We start from the raw sequence: 23797 nt of genomic DNA, 5'->3' as shown, positions 1-23797 counted from the left end.
ACTCCAGGGATATGATTTACTTTTTTCTGTACCGAATGCATCAACTTTACATTCAACTGAGACTTGTTCCTCATTAAATATTGTATTATTAGCTCATTTGGCCAACAGGCGATGAGTTTATACCATCATGTGTTGTCCGTTGTCCGTCCTGCATCATCCACATTTCACGAAAATCACTTCTTCTCTTTCAATTCTTTACCAATTTTTATTCTTTTTGGCAGGAAGGTCAGTCTCCCTGGGGTGCATATAGCTTCTATCCAAATCTGCAAAATTGAAATTAATAATGACGATATGGAGTAATTAATCAATCCCTAACAAGCAGTTTCCACACAAATCGCTTCTTCTCCCTCAATTCTTCACCGATTTTGATTCTTTCTGTCATGAAGGTAGAGGAACCTAAGGTGCAAATAACTTCTACCCAGATTTGCTTCATTACAATTATTAATGAAGTTATGAACTAATTAAGCCTTAATGAGTAGTTCAACAAAAATTGCTTCTTCTCGGTCAGTTCCTCACCATTTTGGATTCTTTCTGGCAAATAGGTCAGTATTCCTAGGATGGATAGAGCTTATATATATATATATATATATATATATATAGAGAGAGAGAGAGAGAGACAGAGAGCTTGCAACATTTATTGCACAAGATGGCCCACTTTAGATCGTTCTTTCTGGACTAGACGGGCCTGGAGTGAGCTACGCCATCACTGACGGTCTCGTATTGTCTTAACATTGTGGAATTCGAATGGTTTTGGATTATTTTTCTAAAACAGCATGCCCCAACATCTCATTACAAATTATTAGCCCGAGTATGAAGTACATGATTTGTGGGACTCATCGATACTGGGACTCAAACGAGTAAACTATTTCGTATTAAACAATCGGGGTGTCATGGAGCATTTTATTTAGCTCTTTATGTTGTGTGCTGTTAGTAATGAACTCATCATGCTAACTTTCTTGATTAAGATCTATAAAGTGTATCTTGATAAGAAAGCTTGAGGACGGCCAACCTGAGCACGCAGAACAGTATCAACAAGCGTGGTCATTAAACATGAACACAAGACGCTGTGTATTGCACCTTGACTCATGAGCAATGTTTAAAGGATGCACATGTATGTATCTCAGTGCTCAGTGCTCAGAGAACTGAACTGCTATCTGTTATATAAGTGTATATGTAACAGTATCTCTGCATATACAATAAATATTCTTGATTCCTGGAGTCGCAGGCTTTTAAACTCATTAGAGCTGCACATTAATCTGATGTTATTGCATACCTCTCTCTGCCCACTGCAAGGTAATAATCATGGTCATCATCTCACATATGAAGACAGATAGAGTATATCATCAGTAAGTCTCTTCCCACACACAACATTAAACTCAGGTACTAACAAGCAATTCCTTCTAACGTATGAATCTTGTAATTTCCCCCAGGTTCATTTCTTACCAAATCAAGGAGGCTAAGATCTATTTCTGGCTGTGGCATTAACCCACGAGGTATAGCTGGTAGAACAACAGTTGGACAGTAACTCCGATATATCAATTTCTAAACCCTTTTCACTAGCCACTAACAAACCCAACCAAAGCTCTTTGTTGGCCTTTTTCCATGTTTTCAGCATATAAATTGGCCCAGTATGCCATCATACTTTGCTGTGTTCTTAACTCCAGTGGCATTTTCCCCATTTCGACTTGCACACGGTGAATGTCACAAGAAAAGTACTTATAGATGCAAAACTTCCATAAAGCTCTCCTTAATCTGGGAAGAGCTGATTTGTATTTGTTTAGTTCAATTCAATTCAGTTCAATTCAATTCAATCTTTATTACAGACTCACAGCAGGGTCCATAGCGCGCACACAAAAAAAGATTAAAACAAATTTAGGAAAACAGTAATAAAAGTAAATCATACAGTATATATACACATGCATAAATCCATCTATACATACACATATGCATAAGCATACACATACTGTATACACACACACACAAGAAGTCCAGCCATTAAGTCAGAGATGTAAATACATACAGTTTCTCTCACCAGTGTTTTCTGAGCCTGGATGAGTACCTTACACAGCTCCTTCACTGTAAGGGCCTCTGCATGCTCTTGCGACAAGGCTTTCGCAGATAGCTTTTCGCAGACAGTTGTAATTTATCGTTGAGCGGGGAGTAATAGGCGTGCGCAATGTTATTCACCGCCACAATGCAAGGGGGCGCAAAGTCGCGAAATCGCTAGGAGTAGTTGGTGGGTGTGGTTAGTGGAGTGTTTATCCTCCGGTTACTTATAATGACTAGAACTGGAGTCGTATAGATGTACGTACTTCCTCACTTCCTCGATCAACCGCTCTTCGTGCTGTTCCATCTTCGCTCGTGTTTTTAAAAATGGCGGTAGTGAAAACAAACCAAACCGGGAAAGTAGGGAAGCGGAAGTGCGTGTACAGCGGATGTAGAGTGGACCAATCAGAGCCCTCTTGTCTGCGACGCTGTCTGCGAGGCTTCTGCGGTGGTCACAATTTTTGGGAGGTGCGCGCAGAGCGTCTGCGAAGGGGGGGGCTACGCAGACGTCATCTGCGACGCCATCTGCGAGGACTGCGTTGTCAGCATAAATTGGCCTTAAAAAGTGATTTGGGCTTTTAGTCAGAAGGACTATTGTTGTCAAGCTGAGAGAACTCATTGCCCATTACAGCACAGTCAGATAAGTTACAACAACTACAACTTTAAAAAAGCACGGAAACTCATTAAAAACTCATAATAATCCGTTCAGTACACTTCAGAATATAGGTCAAACTGGGACTTTCAACCAACACGCATGCGACCGCAATGTGACATCACACGCAGTCTTGAACTTTGAAAATCTGAGCCGACCGCCATCTTTTTTCCTCGGAGCCGAGCCGTCCAAGTAAGTATATTTAAAATTATTTAAGCTTAGTTAGTTCATCTGTTGGTAATGTGCATTGGTCATCTAATGTCTCTCCGTCTCAAATGATCTGCCAACTTCACCTGTGATGAATATTTCATGTTCGTTCATTTTTCGGAAACTAGCATGTAGCATGTAGTGCTAGCTGGCATCATTTTGGCTGTGTGTTATGTTATATGTTATGGCATGAATTTTTGCAGTAAATTTTTTTTTAGTACTTTTGTTCTCACATGTCTTTTATACTCTGTTGGTGCATTTTGCACAGATTTGTGAAAGGAAAATCGGCGATGCGGGGGGGGGTACTGAACTTGTGGTGATAGTTGGTTTAACTTGCTGAGTTTTCGTCTGCACGCAACTTTTTTCTCCCCCATTTAAATCGGGGATATTTTCGGGGACGAGTTTTGACCGGGACAGGGCGGCCTAATCGGGGACTGTGGTAGTTTTGAGGAAGTCTGAAGTTCTTTAGGAGATTTATGGAAAAATAAGCAGAAAAAATATTGATGTATGAGGATTTTATATATATACTCTAATGCAATCAAATCAATTTTGCTGATAATGGTTGTACATGTCTTTTATTTTTCTTTCTTTGTTTTTTTCTGTACAGGGTTACAGAAAAGTTACTTAAGTGTAGGCTGTTCTGTTTGGGGCAACTGTCCCTCAATGAGGTGGTCCTGCAAGTGTTTCAATTTTTCCTTGTCAAACCAATGCACACTAATTGTCCATTATTACCCGGTCTTTCTGTGCAGAGTTTGCATGTTCTCCCTGTGTCCACGGGGATTTCCTCCGGGTGCTCCGGTTTCCCCCACAGTCCAAAGACATGCAGGTTAGGTTAACTGTCTCGTCTTGTCTCATCTTCGTCTGCTTATCTGGGGCCGGGTTGTGGAGGCAGCAGTCTGAGCATGGAAGCCCAAACTTCCCTTTCCCCAGACACCTCGGCCAGCTCCTCGGGAAGAACACCGAGGCGTTCCCAGGCCAGCCAAGAAACATAGTCCCTCCAGCATGTCCTGGGTCTTCCCTGGGGCCTCCTCCCGGGGAGACATGCCTGGAACACCTTCGCAAGGAGACATCCAGGAGGCATCTGAAAGACATGCCCGAGCCACCTCAGCTGATTCCTCTCGATGTGGAGGAGCAGCGGCTCTACTCCGAGCTCCTCCCGAGTGACTGTGCTTCTCACCCTATCTCTAAGGGAGCACCCAGCCACCCTGCGAAGGAAACTCATTTCGGCCGCTTGTATCCGCGATCTTGTTCTTTCGGTCATTGCCCAAAGGTCATGACCATAGGTGAGAGTCGGAACGTAGATCGACCGGTAAATCGAGAGCTTCGCCTTTTGGCTCAGCTCCTTCTTCACCATGACGGACCGGTAAAGTGACTGCATCACTGCGGAGGCCGCACCGATCCGCCTGTCAATCTCATGCTCTATCCTTCCCTCACTTGTGAACAAGATCCAGAGATACTTAAACTCCACTTGAGGCAGGACTTCTCCAGGCAGGTTAGGTTAACTGGTGACTCTAAATTGACCGTAGGTGTGAGTGTGAATGGTTGTCTGTGTCTATGTGTCAGCCCTGTGATGACCTGGCGACTTGTCCAGGGTGTACCCCGCCTTTCGCCCATAGTCAGCTGGGATAAGCTCAAGCTTGCCTGTGACCCTGTAGAACAGGATAAAGTGGCTAGAGATAGTGGGTGGCACGGTGGTGTAGTGGTTAGCACTGTCGCCTCACAGCAAGAAGGTCCTGGGTTCGAGCCCCAGGGCCGGCGAGGGCCTTTCTGTGTGGAGTTTGCATGTTCTCCCCGTGTCCGCGTGGGTTTCCTCCGGGTGCTCCGGTTTCCCCCACAGTCCAAAGACATGCAGGTTAGGTTAACTGGTGACTCTAAATTGACCGTAGGTGTGAGTGTGAATGGTTGTCTGTGTCTATGTGTCAGCCCTGTGATGACCTGGCGACTTGTCCAGGGTGTACCCCGCCTTTCGCCCGTAGTCAGCTGGGATAGGCTCCAGCTTGCCTGCGACCCTGTAGAAGCATAAAGCGGCTAGAGATAATGAGATGAGATGAGATGAACCATTCTTTGGTAGAATGACTTGTATGCTTAGGGTCATTGTCTTGCTGCATGACCCACCTTCTCTTGAGATTCAGTTCATGGACAGATGTCCTGACATTTTCCTTTAGATTTCGCTGGTATAATTCAGAATTCATTGTTCCATCAATGATGGCAAGCCATCCTGGCCCAGATGCAGCAAAACAGCCCCAAACCATGATACTACCACCACCATGTTTCACAAATGGGATAAGGTTCTTATGCTGGAATGCAGTGTTTTCCTTTCTTCAAACATAACACTTCTCATTTAAACCAGAAAGTTCTATTTTGGTCTCATCCTTCCACAAAACATTTTTTCCAATAGCCTTCTGGCTTGTCCATGTGATCTTTAGCAAACTGCAGATGAGCAGCAATGTTGTTTTTGGAGAGCAGTGGCTTTCTCCTTGCAACCCTGCCATGCACACCATTGTTGTTCAGTGTTCTCCTGATGGTGGACTCATGAACATTGGCTAATGTTAATGTGAGAGAGGCCTTCAATTGCTTAGGCCAAGTTTACATTAGACCGTATCTGTCTCGTTTTCTTTGTGGATGCACTGTCCATTTACATTAAAATGCCTGGAAACGCCGGGAAACGGGAATCCGCCAGGGTCCACGTATTCAATCCAGATCGTGTCTGGTCCGGTGCTGTGTAAACATTGAGAATACGTGGATACGCTGTGCTGAGCTCTAGCTGGCGTCGTCATTGGACAATGTCACTGTGACATCCACCTTCCTGATTCGCTGGCGTTGGTCATGTGACGCGACTGCTGAAAAACGGCGCGGACTTCCGCCTTGTATCACCTTTCATTAAAGAGTATAAAAGTATGAAAATACTGCAAATACTAATGCAAATACTGCCCATTGTGTAGTTATGATTGTCTTTAGGCTTGCCATCCTTCCACTTGCAAGTGGTAAGTGACGCGCATGCCCGATATGCACTAGGATCACACACACAGCGGCTCAGTCCCGAATCACTGCTCGTGCACTTCACTCGCGCGCTCTGTGAGCTGCGCAGGGCCGGAGTGCGCACCCTCCAGAGGGCACTCGCTGTTCAGGGCGGAGTGATTTGGAGCGCAGGATGCCTGCGGAGCCGAGCGTATCCGTGTATTGGCGTTGCTGTGTGCACGCGAATCATGTATTGGCGTTGCTGTGTGCATGCTAATCGTTTTAAAAACGTTAATCTGATGATCCGCTGATACGGTCTAATGTAAACCCCACCTTAGAAGTTACCCTGGGGTCCTTTGTGACCTTGTTGACTATTACACGCCTTGCTCTTGGAGTGATCTTTGTTGGTCGACCACTCTTGGGGAGGGTAACAATGGTCTTGAATTTCCTCCATTTGTACACAATCTGTCTGACTGTGGATTGGTGGAGTCCAAACTCTTTAGAGATGGTTTTGTAACCTTTTCCAGCCTGATGAGCATCAACAACGCTTTTTCTGAGGTCCTCAGAAATCTCCTTTGTTCGTGCCATGATACACTTCCACAAGCATGTGTTGTGAAGATCAGACTTTGATAGATCCCTGTTCTTTAAATAAAACAGGGTGCCCACTCACACCTGATTGTCATCCCATTGATTGAAAACACCTGACTCTAATTTCACCTTCAAAGTAACTGCTAATCCTAGAGGTTCACATACTTTTGCCATTCACAGATATGATCATTTTCCTCAATAAATAAATGACCACGTATAATATTTTTGTCTCATTTGTTTAACTGGGTTCTCTTCATCTACATTTAGGACTTGTGTGAAAATCTGATGTTTTAGGTCATAAATTCTAAAGGGTTCACAAACTTTCAAGCGCCACTGTGTATATATATACAATCTGGTCATTCATGTCCCTTTTTTGAAGATTCTGCCTCCTCAAGTAATATTGTATGAAATTCTGACAGCAGGATAATTTGTTCTAGTTCAGGCTTACTCGCACTTACTCTACACACACACATGCTCATGGCCATAGAGAGTGTGTTGAGTGTGAGGTCAGTAGGAGGACAGAGACAGCAGTGTATCAAAGTAAGCTGTAACATGAATACATTAGCATAAAGTGATTCTTCTGCTCATTAATAATCCTGTACCATGGCATTAATGCGGTTTAGGTTTGTGTTCAAGGAACAACCAGGGCATTGAGTGTTGTGTCCCCAGAATGAAGTGTGTTTTACTGACTTTTCCAGAATCATTAATTGCATATTCTGATATAAATACATTTAATGGGTTACAAGGTGGAGTTGTCTTTTAAAGAACCCTTGAAGAACCCTTGTTGTACTGCCCATGATACACCACTGGGGCAGGACAAATCATTGGATAACAGTATTAGATTACAAACAGGAGATTCAAGTAGCATTGGTGGCTTAGTCGAATCCCTCGGCTGATTGATTAGGAAGCTAATGTCATGTGAGATGCATTATTATTCAGAGGCAGAGTTACAGGACAGACAGAGCAGGTAAGTGACAGAGCAAGTAAGTGCCTGCGGCTCTGAGCAATGTGTGGATACCTGTAGCCTAATCATCTAGGTCGATAAAAATGTCAAAATGTAGGAATTTCTACATGATGAGTCTACATGATGTAATATTGGTTGAACAAGTTGGAGAGATATCTGCCTACAAGGTCTAGCAAATCCAGATTAGCCTTAACAAGATAACTCAAAATACAAGAATTATGGCTTCAGTTATATTCACAGTATCTGTAAACTTATATTGCATTTGACGTACCTCGGGAGTGATTGATTGCATTGGAGCATTCTTGATGTCCATTTGTTTGAGTTACAAAGTGGAGAAAAAACTATGGACACCTCCATGTTTGCCTTTGGCTAGCAATAAGCTGGCGAGCTAACTGCGATGAGTGATGGATGTTTTCTTCCTGAAAACAGTGAACTGTACAGTCAGCGTTATTAGCTCACCAACTGTAGGCAATGAGCTATTACCATCACGCAGCATCTGTCGTCCGTCCGTCATCCATCGTCCGTCCACAATTCACCGAAATCGCTACTCCTCCCTGAGTTTTCACTGGATTTTGATTCTGATTGTTGTGTTTGGAAGATCTCATCAGTCTGCACAAAAGTTCCTCCCTGGGTTTGTGATTTCTTATTAACAAGTTGCTAATTAGCCTGCTTAATGAACTTTCAGGAAAATCGCTACTCCTCCCTGAGTTTTCAATGGATTTTGATTCTGATTGTTTTGTTTGGAAGATCAACTTGTCCTATTTGTTCTTGTGAAGAACAACTTAGCTAATTATAAACGAATCTGGTTTCTCATGGTACGGCTGTGTGAGCTGCTGCGTCGCTGACGCTCTGGTTGATTTAACAAGCCAATAATCTGAATGTTGGTTGATCTATAACAAATACTTGTACATAGTCTTTTATAGGTAAGAAATTCAACTTCATTTACTGTTCATGCTGTGTGCAGCGATGTTGATTTGCTGAAGATGGATGAGTAGGGGGGCGGCACGGTGGTGTAGTGGTTAGTGCTGTCGCCTCACAGCAAGAAGGTCCTGGGTTCGAGCCCCGGGGCCGGCGAGGGCCTTTCTGTGCGGAGTTTGCATGTTCTCCGCGTGGGTTTCCTCTGGGTGCTCCGGTTTCCCCCACAGTCCAAAGACATGCAGGTTAGGTTAACTGGTGACTCTAAATTGACCGTAGGTGTGAGTGTGAATGGTTGTCTGTGTCTATGTGTCAGCCCTGTGATGACCTGGCGACTTGTCCAGGGTGTACCCCGCCTTTCGCCCATAGTCAGCTGGGATAGGCTCCAGCTTGCCTGCGACCCTGTAGAAGGGTAAAGCGGCTAGAGATAATGAGATGAGATGGATGAGTAGGAATTTCCTATTTGAGAGGGTATTTTCTTCATTTTTTTTTCCCAATTGGGAATTATGAGTTATGGCCTTTTGTCAAAGCAGTATTATGGCATACAGCTGTTATTAATTCTAGTCTAAATCCATAGATTTAGAGTTATTTGACAGTGACCATTGGTCATAAACTATAAGCTCTATAATGGCGTCTGCTTCTGTTATCTTTAAGAGTTTTATATATAAGAACAACCCCAATATTGCCAGTTTATTAGTTACTATAAATATACGTAATAAAGTCCCATATCAGTGAACTTGTCTACTTCTGTCTTTAACTACAATGCAGAAGTCTTGAAGTGCCTGAGATTACTTATTTCAAAGCAGTTTTTCCAGGAAGCACCTGCTTATTTGTTTGAAATCACACCATGTATCCAAGTGGGTGTTTTAATACTGGAAGTAAGTGTCCCCTCAGACCTCTAGGTGTTAATTGTGTTTGTAGTGTGTTTGGTTGCTCAGTTGGGAATATGTTTGGACACAGTGTTTCACCAGGCAGTCCTTTTTCTTAACACAGAGCATGCGGAAATCAAGTCTCTATTTCTCTATATTTAATATAATATTAATTTTAAGCAGATCTTGGATGGAAATGTATACAGAACTACACAGACGTGACAGAGACACCTGTGTATTTGCCAGAAACTGCCAAAAACTAAGGGGTTTATTCAGAATTAAGTCCAAAAATGATGTCAGTGGGCGGCACGGTGGTGTAGTGGTTAGCGCTGTCGCCTCACAGCAAGAAGGTCCTGGGTTCGAGCCCCGGGGCCGGCGAGGGCCTTTCTGTGTGGAGTTTGCATGTTCTCCCCGTGTCCGCGTGGGTTTCCTCCGGGTGCTCCGGTTTCCCCCACAGTCCAAAGACATGCAGGTTAGGTTAACTGGTGACTCTAAATTGACCGTAGGTGTGAATGTGACTGTGAATGGTTGTCTGTGTCTATGTGTCAGCCCTGTGATGACTTGGCAACTTGTCCAGGGTGTACCCCGCCTTTCGCCCGTGGTCAGCTGAGATAGGCTCCAGCTTGCCTGTGACCCTGTAGAAGGATAAAGCGGCTAGAGATAATGAGATGAGATGAGATGATGTCAGTGTTTACTTACAGAAAGTTGTGTGTATTCAGAGACGGGTTTAGATGATCTTCTAAGACCCCTGTTCAAATAATGCAAATCAAATAGTTCAAATAGTGTATGAAGGCAGCCAGATTTCTCCAGAAGCATCGACAGGGTTTTTCAATAGCATCCAGATCACTACCTTTAAATGCAAACAAATTTCAAGCCTGTAAAACAACCAGGAACAGGAGCTCTTCTGTGGGATTGGACCATATGGGCCAGCCTTCGTGCCCCAATGAGCCTTCAACACCCATGACCCTGTTGTCGGTTCACTGGTTGTCCTTCCTTGGACCACTTTTGGTAGGTACTAACCACTGCATACCAGGAACTCCCCACAAGATGTATCATTTTGGAGATGCTCAGACCCAGTCATCTAGCCATCATACTGTACATACATCATTTGGCCCTTGTCAGAGTCATTCAGATCCTTACGGTTGCCCATTTTTCCTGCTTCCAACACATCAACTTTGAGAACTGACTGTTCTCTTTCTTGCTGCCTAATATATCCCACCCCTTGACAGGTGCCATTGTAATGAGATAATCAATGTTATTCACTTCTTCACCTGTCAGTGGTTTTAATGTTATGGCTGATCGGTGTATACAGTATGTGTGTATGTAGTGCATGTCTGTATACATGTGTATATCTGTGTGTAAGATGGAGCTCGGCAGTGCCTTAATGAGAGCTTGGCACCTCCACATGGTTGCTAGCTTTGTTCTGCCTCCGCATGCAGCACATAGCTGTTTCTCCTGCCAAGAGCCCAGCACCATGCCAATCAGAGAGCGACCCAGCACTGGCACCGAGGCAGAGAGCGGTGTGTTAATGCCTCCATCCTGCCATGTCTCTACAGTCACTGCTAACACAGACCAACAAGCCCAAACACACACACACACACACACACACACACAAACAAAAGAAACATTTTTTTACAGAAGCTTCACCATATTAATTATTAAACAGGCATGATTCTTTGTTCAATAATAAAACATTTTTACAGTTTATCATCACAACGCAACCCCAAATCAGAAAAAAAAAAAAACATTTGATAGTATGGAGAATGCAAATAAAAAGAAAGCAGTGATTTCTAAATTGACTTTGACTTGTATTTCATTGCAGACAGAATGAACCCATGATATTTCATGTTTTGTTTGTCAACTTCATTTCATTTGTTAATATACATCCATTCCTGTGTTCAGGTCTACAACACATTCCAAAAAAGTTGGGATAGGGACAATTTAGGGCGAGAAATGAGGTAAAACAATTAAATAATGATGTGATTTGAAACAGGTGGTGATGTCAACAGGTGACTGTAATCATGATTTGGTACAACGTCAGTATCCAGGAAAGGCCTAGTCTTTGAGGAGCAAAGATGGGCCAAGGATCTCTAGTTTGTCAACAAATGCATGAGAAAATGATCGAAATGGTTAAAAACAATGCTCCTCAAAGAAAGATATGAAGGAATTTGGGTATTTCACCCTCTATGGTACATACAGTAATATCATTAAACCATTCAAGGAATCTGGAGGAATTATAGTGCATAAAGGGCAAGGGCTCAAGCCTAATCTGAACCCCCATGATCTCCGATCCCTCAGACAGCACTGCATCAAGAACTGTCATCCATTTATAGCTGATAGAACCACATGGGCTCGGGATTACTTTGTCAAGCCTTTGTCAAACTACAATACAGAGTTACATCCACAAATGTCAGTTAAAACATTCCTGTGCAAAAAGGATGCCTTATGTTAACTGTGTCCAGAAGCGCCGTTGACTTCTCTGGGCTCGGAGATATCTGGGATGGACTGTCACGCAGTGGAAATGTGTATCGTGGTCTGACAAATCAGTATTCCGGGTCTTTTTTGGAAAAAAATAAACGCTGTAGGGGGGCACGGTGGTGTAGTGGTTAGCACTGTCGCCTCACAGCAAGAAGGTCCGGGTTCGAGCCCCGTGGCCGGCGAGGGCCTTTCTGTGCAGAGTTTGCATGTTCTCCCTGTGTCCGCGTGGGTTTCCTCCGGGTGCTCCGGTTTCCCCCACAGTCCAAAGACATGCAGGTTAGGTTAACTGGTGACTCTAAATTGAGCGTAGGTGTGAATGTGAGTGTGAATGGTTGTCTGTGTCTATGTGTCAGCCCTGTGATGACCTGGCGACTTGTCCAGGGTGTACCCCGCCTTTCGCCCGTAGTCAGCTGGGATAGGCTCCAGCTTGCCTGCGACCCTGTAGAACAGGATAAAGCGGCTACAGATAATGAGATGAGATAAACGCTGTGTGTTCCGGACCAAAGACTAAAAGGACCATCCAGAGTGTTACCAGGAACAAGTCCAAAAGTCAGGATGTGTCATGTTATGGGGTTGTGTCAGTGCCCTTGACAAATGTTATTTACACTTCTGTGATGGAGCATTAATGCAGAAAAATACACTGAGATTTTGGAGCAACATATGCTGCCTTCAAGACGACATATTTTCCAGGGAGATTTCAACAAGACAATGCAAAACCACATTCTGCACACATTACAAAGGCAGGGCTGTGGAAGAAGAGGGTGTGTCCCCTCTGTCCCCAATAGAGAATGTGTGGAGAACTTTGAAATGAAAACTATGACAATGATGATCCCATTTGCAGGAAGAACGGGACAAAATAACACCTGAAACACATCACTTGGTGTCTTCAGTCCTTAAACATCTTTTAAGTGTTGTGAGAAGGAATGGAGACATTATAAACTGGTAAATGCTTTACTGTCCCAACTTTTTTTTTTTTAAATGTGTTACAAGAATCAAAATTGAAATAAGTGTTTATTTTGGAAAAAAAAATCACGAGGTAAAAGATCAAATAATATGCTGTTATATTGTTTTGAGTGTAACACAGGTCAAAGATTGTTTACAAATCATTGTTTTCAGTTCTAATTTCAATTTCAGCATTCCGTCCCAACTTTTTCTGATTTGTGGTTGTATATTATGTGGCATGTCTGCTGTACAAGTCCCTAAGTGTGAGCTGTTACCAGTGCACAGAAATGAGAACATATCAGCATGAGCATAATTTGAATTTGAATATAAAACTCCAAGCTACAGTTATAGAAAATGAATCAACACCTTTAGACCAATCAGATTTGAGAGTTCAACAGTGTTGTAGTATAAAAATAAATAACCATTTAGGTTTGGCCTTTACTGAAATGAAAATAAGGAAAAATAATTGATGGGATTAAGGTGATGATACACGGGACAACTTTTTGTGCAATGTTGTCGGGCAACAGGCACCTAATTAGGACAATTTGCAACAACCAATCAGATAAGAGCAAATCTGTTGCCGTGGAGACAGACACCGCAAAGATGGACACTGAAACATTTGCAGCTGTCACTTTTGTCTTGGCTTCAGCCTTTATTTCGCTCCAGTAAGTCTCACTTCTGGAACAAAACTGAATAGATCCTCTAGTCAAAGGATAGTTCGCCATTATTTTAACATTCATGAGTCAAAATAATCACATTATTCTGTTAAATACTTTTTAAATCTCATTAAAAATGCTACTCATTCACATCTGCTAAAACTAATTACTGACACATACATCAGAAAAACATAATGGTTTAATTATCATCTCAACAAAAAACACAAAAGGACATGGGCCAGGAGGTGCTGCTGAGGAGGAAAAGGGTGTGGCAGGGCTCCTGAAAGGCTTTCTTTCTTTTTTAGATCACAAAGTTTATACTGTTTTGCCTTCGGGTTCTACAAGTAGTCGTGCTCTGTATGTGAATTAGATCAGACGATCTCATCTCATCTCATCTCATCTCATCTCATCTCATCTCATCTCATCTCATCTCATCTCATCTCATCTCATTATCTCTAGCCACTTTATCCTGTTCTACAGGGTCGCAGGCAAGCTGGAGCCTATCCCAGCTGACTACAGGTGAAAGGCGGGGTACACCCTGGACAAGTCGCCAGGTCATCACAGGGCTGACACATAGACACAGACAACCATTCACACCTACAGTCAATATTAGAGTCACCAGTTTAGAGTCACAGTCTTTGGACTGTGGGGGAAACCGGAGCACCCAGAGGGTGCCTACGCGGACAACATGCAAACTCCACACAGAAAGGCCCTCGCCGGCCACAGGGCTCAAACCCAGACCTTCTTGCTGTGAGGCGACAGCGCTAACCAGTACACCACCGTGCTGCCCTAGATCAGACAATAAGTTCGACAATCTCTATTACAACTCCAAAAAAAAAAAAAAATCGTGAGCCGTCCATCACTTTTAACTTAAAGTGCCATTCCACCATTGGATGTATTCTTTGGCATAAAATACAATATATTTTATGACAACATGACTAGACAGAGAAATCTTTTAGCTTCAAAATGATATATCAAACATAATTTTTTGACAACGACAAGTATATTAATTTTGCGACCAAAGTCACCTACCCTTTTAATTTCCGCACGGTAGTGAAACGTGATGTCATCGGCAGGTTCCCCTTCTTGTGTACCACGTCACGTGTGACGTGGCACAGATTATCAGCAATGGTGGATCGAACGCGATTTCCACTTGTCGATTGCTGTGCCGATATTCACCATCGACCGTCTCCTTTGGGCACCACTTGCTATTTTCCTTCGCTTCTTTTCCGAAGCTGACAATCGCGTTCTATCTGCCATTGCTGATAATCTGTGCCACGTCACACGTGACGTGGTACACAAGAAGGGGAACCTGCTGATGACATCACGTTTCACTACCACGCGGAAATTAAAAGGGTAGGTGACTTTGGTCGCAAAATTAATATACTTGTCGTTGTCAAAAAATTATGTTTGATATATCATTTTGAAGCTAAAAGATTTATCTGTCTAGTCATGTTGTCATAAAATATATTGTATTTTATGCCAAAAAAATACATCCAATGGTGGAATGGCACTTTAACTCAAGAGAGCTAACATTATCCCTACATAGCTAGCAGTAACTTTCATCTAACTATGTTAGCAAAAACCACTGCTAGTTCGCTAAATCCCATTCAATCTCTATGGAGTGGTGGTTAGCTAACAGTAGTTTACACTTAGCTGAAAAAAAATGATGTCTTAATTCCAACCTGAGCACATAAAAATAGATGTCTGTTGGTTCAGCATTTCCTGAGGTAAATTCACTACTTTGAGTTTACACAGAACAACTTCATCTCATCTCATTATCTCTAGCCGCTTTATCCTTCTACAGGGTCGCAGGCAAGCTGGAGCCTATCCCAGCTGACTACGGGCGAAAGGCGGGGTACACCCTGGACAAGTCGCCAGGTCATCACAGGGCTGACACAGACAACCATTCACACTCACATCTACGGTCAATTTAGAGTCACCAGTTAACCTAACCTGCATGTCTTTGGACTGTGGGGGAAACCGGAGCACCCGGAGGAAACCCACGCGGACACGGGGAGAACATGGAAACTCCACACAGAAAGGCCCTTGCCGGCCCCAGGGCTCGAACCCAGGACCTTCTTGCTGTGAGGCGACAGCACTAACCACTACACCACCGTGCCGCCCACAGAACAACTTACTGGCATAAAAAGATATCAGTTGTCTCTGTTTTTCTTTGCTCCACTGCCAGAAACGCCACCATCTTTGTTGAAAATTTCGGAAGCTCTCAGGTGGTCATGTGATTTGCTCCTAGCGCTCTGATTGGATAATCTTAAAAAGTTGCCCAAAATGATCAAAATTGTTCAGATAGAAATTATATTGCTCCAATCTTGATGGGAAAGTGTTGAAGCGCAATTGCTTGGCGACACTGCCCAAAAAGTTGCCCCGTGTACCACAGTATACAGAAACCAGTGTCATGTGCTTGGTGTCCATGATCACCTGAATACGCCATTATTCCTCCATTTTTTTCCCATCTCACTCACCTAATTCACCTTTTATAAAATCTGGCTACAGAATTTTGTTGTTGTAAATAACTGTAAATAATGTATATTTTTACTGGCAAAGATGTGAATCAAAATTACTTCCATTTTTAGCTCTGGGAACGCCTTTTTTTTCCATTGCCTTGCAATTTCAGTATTGTCAGCTTTGCCTTTTATGGAGTTTTGTGGCGTTAACGAATGTAAGTCAGCTGTACTGTACAGGCAACTGGTACGGTAATTTACAGGTGAAAATTGTTCAATTTGGTTTTCGCAAACCTTTACACACAACTTTCCAGAAAGATTGATCAGTAACACTCAGTGTTTTAAAAGCTGTAGCACATGGAAAGCTTTAAAGGAGAACCGAAGTCATTTTTAAACTTGCTTTATTTCTTAATTAACGTGTTATTCAATTACATTTTTGGTTTTAGTAACCTTATATCGTGACTCGTATTGGCAACTAATTGCAATTAAATATTATACTTATCGGCCTATTCGGTTTTTAGCCGTGTTGAATTGAGTTCATTTGGTCCATGGCAGGCGTCGCTTATCCGCGCAATCTTCACCAGACTTGTGCGAGACTTCGAAACGTGAAGTGTCAGCGCTGCCATTTTGAAAACTGTTTTTTTCTAAACGAAGTATTGCACAAAAACGAGTTTAAATGACGAATACTGTACTTTTTTCAAACTTTCCTGATTGCTATCAAAACAAACAAAACTTCCAGCTTGATTACATCAGCATTCGAAGGAGGGCGTGCACGTCTTTTGACAACGTTGGCAGATGTTGGTCGCTTTGATTTCCGCTGTACGTTTTACTTCCGTCCTACGATGTCTCGCACAGGTCTCAACGAATCTCGTTTACAGCCGTTGCTTTGACATATGGACTGATTACACAGCATATTTCAAAACACTCATAATTTGCTATAGCAGCGACAAAATAGCGATCAAAAATGCATTCCGATATTTAATTATTATTGAAATGAAATGTAAACACGACAACTGATGTTATATAACTAATGATATGTTTATGTCACAGTATTGTTGATCTCATGATGCAGGTGTTTTAGTAAATGGAAAGCTGTATATATCGGTTTCTTTTTTTGAGATACCTTTGGAGACGCTCAAATGATGGGTGTGAACTAATAGAAAAGCAGGTGTTTAGTGGTGTGTTGGCTGTGATGTGGTGTGTGTGTGCTGCTGTGGTGAGTGTGTTTTCCTCCCTGCTGTGCTGAGAGTGGAGGGAGATTACAGTGCGAGAGCAGCAGCTGATTAAAACCACCAAAAAGGAAGCAATTACAGCGTGCGTGGAGGAAAACTGCAGGCACCCGAGCACCGTGCTCTGAATAATGCAGCAGTCTAACCAGCATGCAGGGGGTCTTCATCTCACACACACACACACACACACCAACATGCTTGCATATAAACTAATAAATTGGTACTTCATATATTCATATACACACAGAGCTGTCCGTTTATAGACGAAAATGATCTGGTAGTTACTCTGTGTACACACACACACACACACACACACACACACACACAGCCTACACTGGGATTTTTACTCCATTCCTGGGTGAGAACATTGTGGGAACTGTAATGTTCATTTATTTAAATTATGTATCATTACAGTGGGCTGCAAAAGTATTGGCACCATCATTTCAAATGAGCAAAACAGCCATTGCATAAAATAACCATTAGACACAACAGTGCAAAGATCAGCACAATAGGGAAGCTATTTACATTTGTTCTAACATAAACAAACGCACAATAAACAAGCAAACAAACATATAAAACCAGCCAACAAATAAATAAACAAATAAAATGCCTGAAAAGTGAACTTTATTTATAAACATTATACTTTGCACACAATAAACACTGGGCACAACATTGCAAACCTTCCACCCAATCAAGAAGGTATTTACAAACAAACAAACAAATGATTAAAGAAACTCATTTGTTTATAAACATTACACGTCGCATATAACAGACGCTAGACATAACAGTTCACATTTTCCAAGCAATCATGAAGGCATTCATCTTTGTTTCAATCAAGCAATCAAAAATAAATAAGTAAATAAATAAATAAATAAATCCTTTTAAAACAATTTATTTATATTAAAAAATGATACACACAATGAACATTAGACACAGCAGTTTTCCAATTAAACAAGAATATATTGACATTTGTTCTGAAATAAATTGCTAACAACAAACAAACAAATAAACACACAATTGTGTATTTATTTATGAGCTTTACACAATATACACAATAAACATGCAATGAACAGTTAAAGACTTCCACAGAAACAAGGAGGTTTTGAGCTGTATTTTCAAACAAACACACAAAAATTACTAACCAAACAATCAACAAAAAGAACCAACCAACTAATCAACCAAACAAAAACAACACAAACAAACAAATAAAATTTCAATAAACCCATTTGTTTATAAACATTACATATCAGATATAACAGACAGTAGACATTACAGTTAATATTTTCCAACCAAACATGAATACATTTACATTTGTTTTCAACAAACAAACAAACAAACAAACAAACAAACAAACAAACAAACCCCTCTAAAACAATTAATTTACAAAAAACAAACAAACAAATTATTAAATAGACTTATTTTTTCCCTAAACATTACACATCAGAGATACGAGACATTAGAGTTCATATTCTCCAACCAAACATGAAGGCATTTACCTTTGTTTTCAATAAATAAACCCCTCAAACAATTTATTTATAAAAAATCGTGCGCACAATAAACATCAGGCACAGCAGGTTTTTAATTAAACAAGAAGGTATTTACAATTGTTCGAAAATAAATTACTAACAAACAAACAAACCTATTCATTCATTCATTCATTCATTCATTCATTCATGAGCATTACACATTACACACAATTAGCATGCAATAAACAGTTAAAAAGTCCACAGAAACAAGGAGGTATTTACCTTTATTTTCAAACAAACAAACAAACAAACAAACAAACAACCTCCTAACTAGCTAACTAACCAACCAACTAATCAACCAAACAAAGAACTAAACACAAACAAACAAACAAACAAACAAACAAACAAACAAATAACCCTGGTTTACTTTTCATTTATTTATTATTCTGTAATTATCATGGTTTATTTAGAATCTACCATGAAACTAAACTTTCAGTCCGTTTATGTAAGAAACTCAAACTGTGTACACACACACGCACACACACACACACACACACACACACAGACGGCTTCCAGGAGTTTCAAATGAAGGAATCTGCTGATTCCTTTCTGGGAAAGAAACACAACGCAGTAAAGCCTTAAGCCTTCAAACAAGAAACAGAAACACATCCACTGGAGTCCAAAACTCTGACAGCACACTGAAAATCTCAGATTTCTTTCTTTAAATACTGGAAATGAATTGTAAGTGTTAGAAAAAAAGTTTTAGCAAATTAAAACTTTCCTACAAGGTACACGATAGATCCCTAAATCCCCCTTTTGGGCTCCTCTTGCAGTGGATTTCACACGTGTGCTGAATATTTTCAGATTATAAAACGGAAACAGTTCCATTCGACAGAAATCCACACTCACAAAGAAAGTAAAAAATAGAGATATAAATCAAAATCAGAATCCATGGATATTTTTGCAGTACATTGTGGATTTCAGGAGTGAATATCGATTTAATTTTAATGTTTTAGTGAGTATTAGAAGCACACTATACGGCCAAAGGTTTGTGGGCACCTGACCATCACACCAGGGTTTTGGAGCACGGCTGTGGGGATTTGTGTTCATTCAGTTGAGTGAGTGAGGAGGTCTGTGGTGTAGTTGGTGTTCCATTTCATCCCAAAGGTGTTCAGTGGGGTTGAGATCAGTCAGGGCTCTGTGTAGGACACTCAAGATCTTTCTTTCACTCCAACCTTGGCAAACCACTGGGTGTTTCTCAATGTCAAGGCTTTTCCTTGGTAGGATGGGTCCTGACAAGTTGGATCCTTCAGAGGCGAGGCAAGATTCCTTCCTAGCATTCAGAGAAGACATTATGGAACAGTCTAGTGACTGTGCAGGTAGGTCTTCTTCTTCTTCTTCTTCTTCTTCTTCTTCTTCTGTTGAGTTATTGGCAGCTTGCAGTCTTACCACCATCTCCAGGACTGAGGTGTAAATAATTTTGGGGATATGAACACTTTACATAAAAGAAAGAAAGAAAGAAAGAAAGAAAGAAAGAAAGAAAGAAAGAAAGAAAGAAAGAATAAATTGTATTTCTAAGACCAGTCATTCTTGGAAATATGAGAACAGCTTTATCCGTGGATTGTGTCCCAGGTGCTAATCTTAGCAGGCTATTGAATATCAACTCAGGTTTTGCCACTTTAACTAGATCCTCTGCCCTATATGTTGTACGTCATTGAAAAGGCCCCGCCTTGTACATGCACATAGGATTGTGGGTGATTTAAGAATGATGAGGATCCACACATGTATCCTTGAAATATTCTCTGAAAGAAGGATGTAGTCCTGGGTAGAATTCAGAGGCTCCTAGACATTGGAACTGTTCGCCGGTAGGATTCGATGATGAGCCATCCTTAAAATGCAGCCTTTTAAGGGTGCATCCTTGACATTCCGTGTGTCCGAAATCACTCACTCGTTCACTACTCCCTATCTAGGGAATTACTATATAGTGGACTATATCGTGAGCTCATTGATAAAATGAAAAAACACTTTCGGACACTAGTCTGTCACATTGGTATTTACGTCATTACTGTTGCACAATTAAAACATGCCAGATCAGTCGGCTGGTGGGTTTTCAAAGTAAGAAATACATGCATGTGTTTTTGTGATAAATCCATATTACACTGAGTGCATTTCCCACATTAATAAATAAAAAGTACCTGCAGCTTTCAGGTTTTTTTTTTAAATCAAGGCTGAATACTTTCTTCTTTGCCGCTGCCTTTTATTAAATCAAATTTGAGACTTTTAATTTGATTTCTTTCAGCACAACCGCAATGCATGATGGGATATATTGCTTTGGTTAGTGACCATCAGTTGTGCACTACTTTTCATGATGCATTGTGGGATACTTTGAGTGCACTATATAGGGTGTAAATAATCCTCACTAAGGTTTCGGACAGCACTACAAAATGGCGTCCTCACTATATAGTACCCTATATAGTGAGTAGGGAGCGATTTCAGACACACACACACACACACACACATTTTATATATCATCTCATTATCTGTAGCCGCTTTATCCTGTTCTACAGGGTTGCAGGCAAGCTGGAGCCTATCCCAGCTGACTATGGGCAAAAGGCGGGGTACACCCTGGACAAGTCGCCAGGTCATCACAGGGATATATATATATATACTGGGTGCGATTTGCTGGGGGGGATCATCCCCCCCCTCTGGTTTTTATCTCTGCTGAAAAAAAATCCTCGGGGACAACCCCGTCAATAAAACAAACAAACCAAAAAAAAAGTTGACATGACAGGCATGTTGTGACACAGTTTTCTATGGTCTACATTGCACTCACTTTCAAAATGACCCGAAGTGGCAGCTTTGATGTTCACGAACGTCCCCAGCAAATAGATACATTGTAGATAATAACAATATCTTTGCGTTCTATGCAGGGATGCAAACAGCGCGCCTTTTGGCGGATGCCGCCTTTTTCACGGCCGATTTTTTTTTTAGGGGGGACGTTGGAGTGTCTGATTATAATTTCAAAGTAAATTCTGTATTAAAATTACTAAATAAGCAAATCCGTTACAGTCCATGAAACAGGAAGTATAAGGATGAGAAAAAAACAGTTTAAATCGGAAAGCTGCGCACAATGTGAACTGCACCATCAGAGCAAACTGTTCATTTAGTATTCATGTATTTTAGTGATTTTCGAGTCACTGTCCATTTAATCCGGAGGGAGAGAAACATCACAGCAACACGACAAGCAATGCGAACTTTGTTGTGTTAGTGTTCGTGTATTTAGTCAGAGAGATAGGAAGATGAATTTACTATCTCTGGTTTAGTGTTCGTTTTCATTTAGTGTTATTCATTTGATATCATCGGATGTTATTGAGCTGTTAGCCTATTGTTACCTTAATTTTGTGACGTTTCATAATAAAAAAAAAAAAACATCCCCCCTTCTGGTTTTTTGACAAATCGCACCCTGTATATATATATGTATATATATATATATATATATATATATATATATATATATATATATATATATAAAACAGTACTGTGGAAAAGTCTTAGGCCCCCTTTTTATTCATACAGACTTCATTTTCCAGCACAAAAAATAAATCTTACAGAAAAAAAGTGTGTATCTGAGCAGCATATTCCATAAGTGCCCACTTTTCAGATTAAACAAGAAAACATAATGAAGGTTTTGGTGCAAAATGAAGAAGCGAGTGTGACGGTCAAAGTGTCCAGAAGAACTGTGGCTGGTTCTGTAAGATGCTCAGTAAAACCTACAGCTCATTTCCGCATAAAACTGCACTCACTGGACCTCAGACTATTTTTTTTTAAAGCAAAGGGTCGACTCACACCAAATACTGACTTTGCATTTATTCATTTATTATGGGTTACTGCTTATAGTATTTTTTTTAATGTTGAAACATTACATTTCATTTTTTTTAAAGCTATTTTTGGTCGACAGCATTTCTTTCGATGTGCCTAAGACCTTTGCACAGGACTGTATTATATGAATATAATAAGTTAGTAGTTTGTACTAAGTGATAAAGTACTTCAGTCATTGACTTATCCCTGTTTGCAACCGGGGGGGGCAATACTATTGCACAAAGTTTGACATAAACCAGGGTGCAAGTAATGACAGTTTTTTTTTATTCATTTATTTATTTTGGCTGCATTTGAATTCAGGAAAAGAACATTTTGGCCTCACAGCAAGAAGGTCCGGGTTTGAGCCCCGTGGCCGGCGAGGGCCTTTCTGTGCGGAGTTTGCATGTTCTCCCCGTGGGTTTCCTCTGGGTGCTCCGGTTTCCCCCACAGTCCAAAGACATGCAGGTTAGGTTAACTGGTGACTCTAAATTGACCGTAGGTGTGAATGTGAGTGTGAATGGTTGTCTGTGTCTATGTGTCAGCCCTGTGATGACCTGGCGACTTATCCAGGGTGTACCCCGCCTTTCGCCCGTAGTCAGCTGGGATAGGCTCCAGCTTGCCTGCGACCCTGTAGAACAGGATAAAGCGGCTAGAGATAATGAGATGAGATGAGAACATTTTGACCTCTGATATAAACTGATCTCAACAGGTAGTAATTTAATCCCACCCCCTGTTGCATTGCTCCACCCACATCAGCACAGGTGCCTTTATTTCTCATCTCATCATCTCTAGCCGCTTTATCCTTCTACAGGGTCGCAGGCAAGCTGGAGCCTATCCCAGCTGACTACGGGCGAAAGGCGGGGTACACCCTGGACAAGTCGCCAGGTCATCACAGGGCTGACACATAGACACAGACAACCATTCACACCTACAGTCAATTTAGAGCCACCAGTTAACCTAACCTGCATGTCTTTGGACTGTGGGGGAAACCGGAGCACCCGGAGGAAACCCACGCGGACATGGGGAGAACATGCAAACTCCACACAGAAAGGCCCTCGCCGGCCCCGGGGCTCGAACCCAGGACCTTCTTGTTGTGAGGCGACAGCGCTAACCACTACACCACCGTGCCGCCCTGCCTTTATTTCTGCACAAGAAATGATTCCCATATTGTTTGAAGCAAAGTGTAGCTCTGACACTATGTACATACAATTTTCGATATGCACACACGATTGCCTGTGTGTTTATGATTTGCATAAAAATAATAAAGTAAAATATGTTTTGTTTTGTTTTTTAAGTCACACTGTGGCTACAGGAACTTGCCAAAGACACCTGGTGAGTGTGTTTCTGCTCATATCTCATTCTGCCAGGATGCCCTAAATCTTGTGTGTGTGTGTGTGTGTGTGTGTGTGTGTTCGTTCCTACAGGGGGTGTTTAACGGCTTAAAAAAGCAGATAGTTAATAAATATTAAGTCAAATAAGTTAAAAATGTTTAAAATTTCCTATAAAT

Source organism: Neoarius graeffei, chromosome 5, assembly GCF_027579695.1.
Source record: "Neoarius graeffei isolate fNeoGra1 chromosome 5, fNeoGra1.pri, whole genome shotgun sequence".
NCBI lineage: Eukaryota > Metazoa > Chordata > Actinopteri > Siluriformes > Ariidae > Neoarius > Neoarius graeffei.
Note: the sequence above shows the minus strand (reverse complement) of the source record.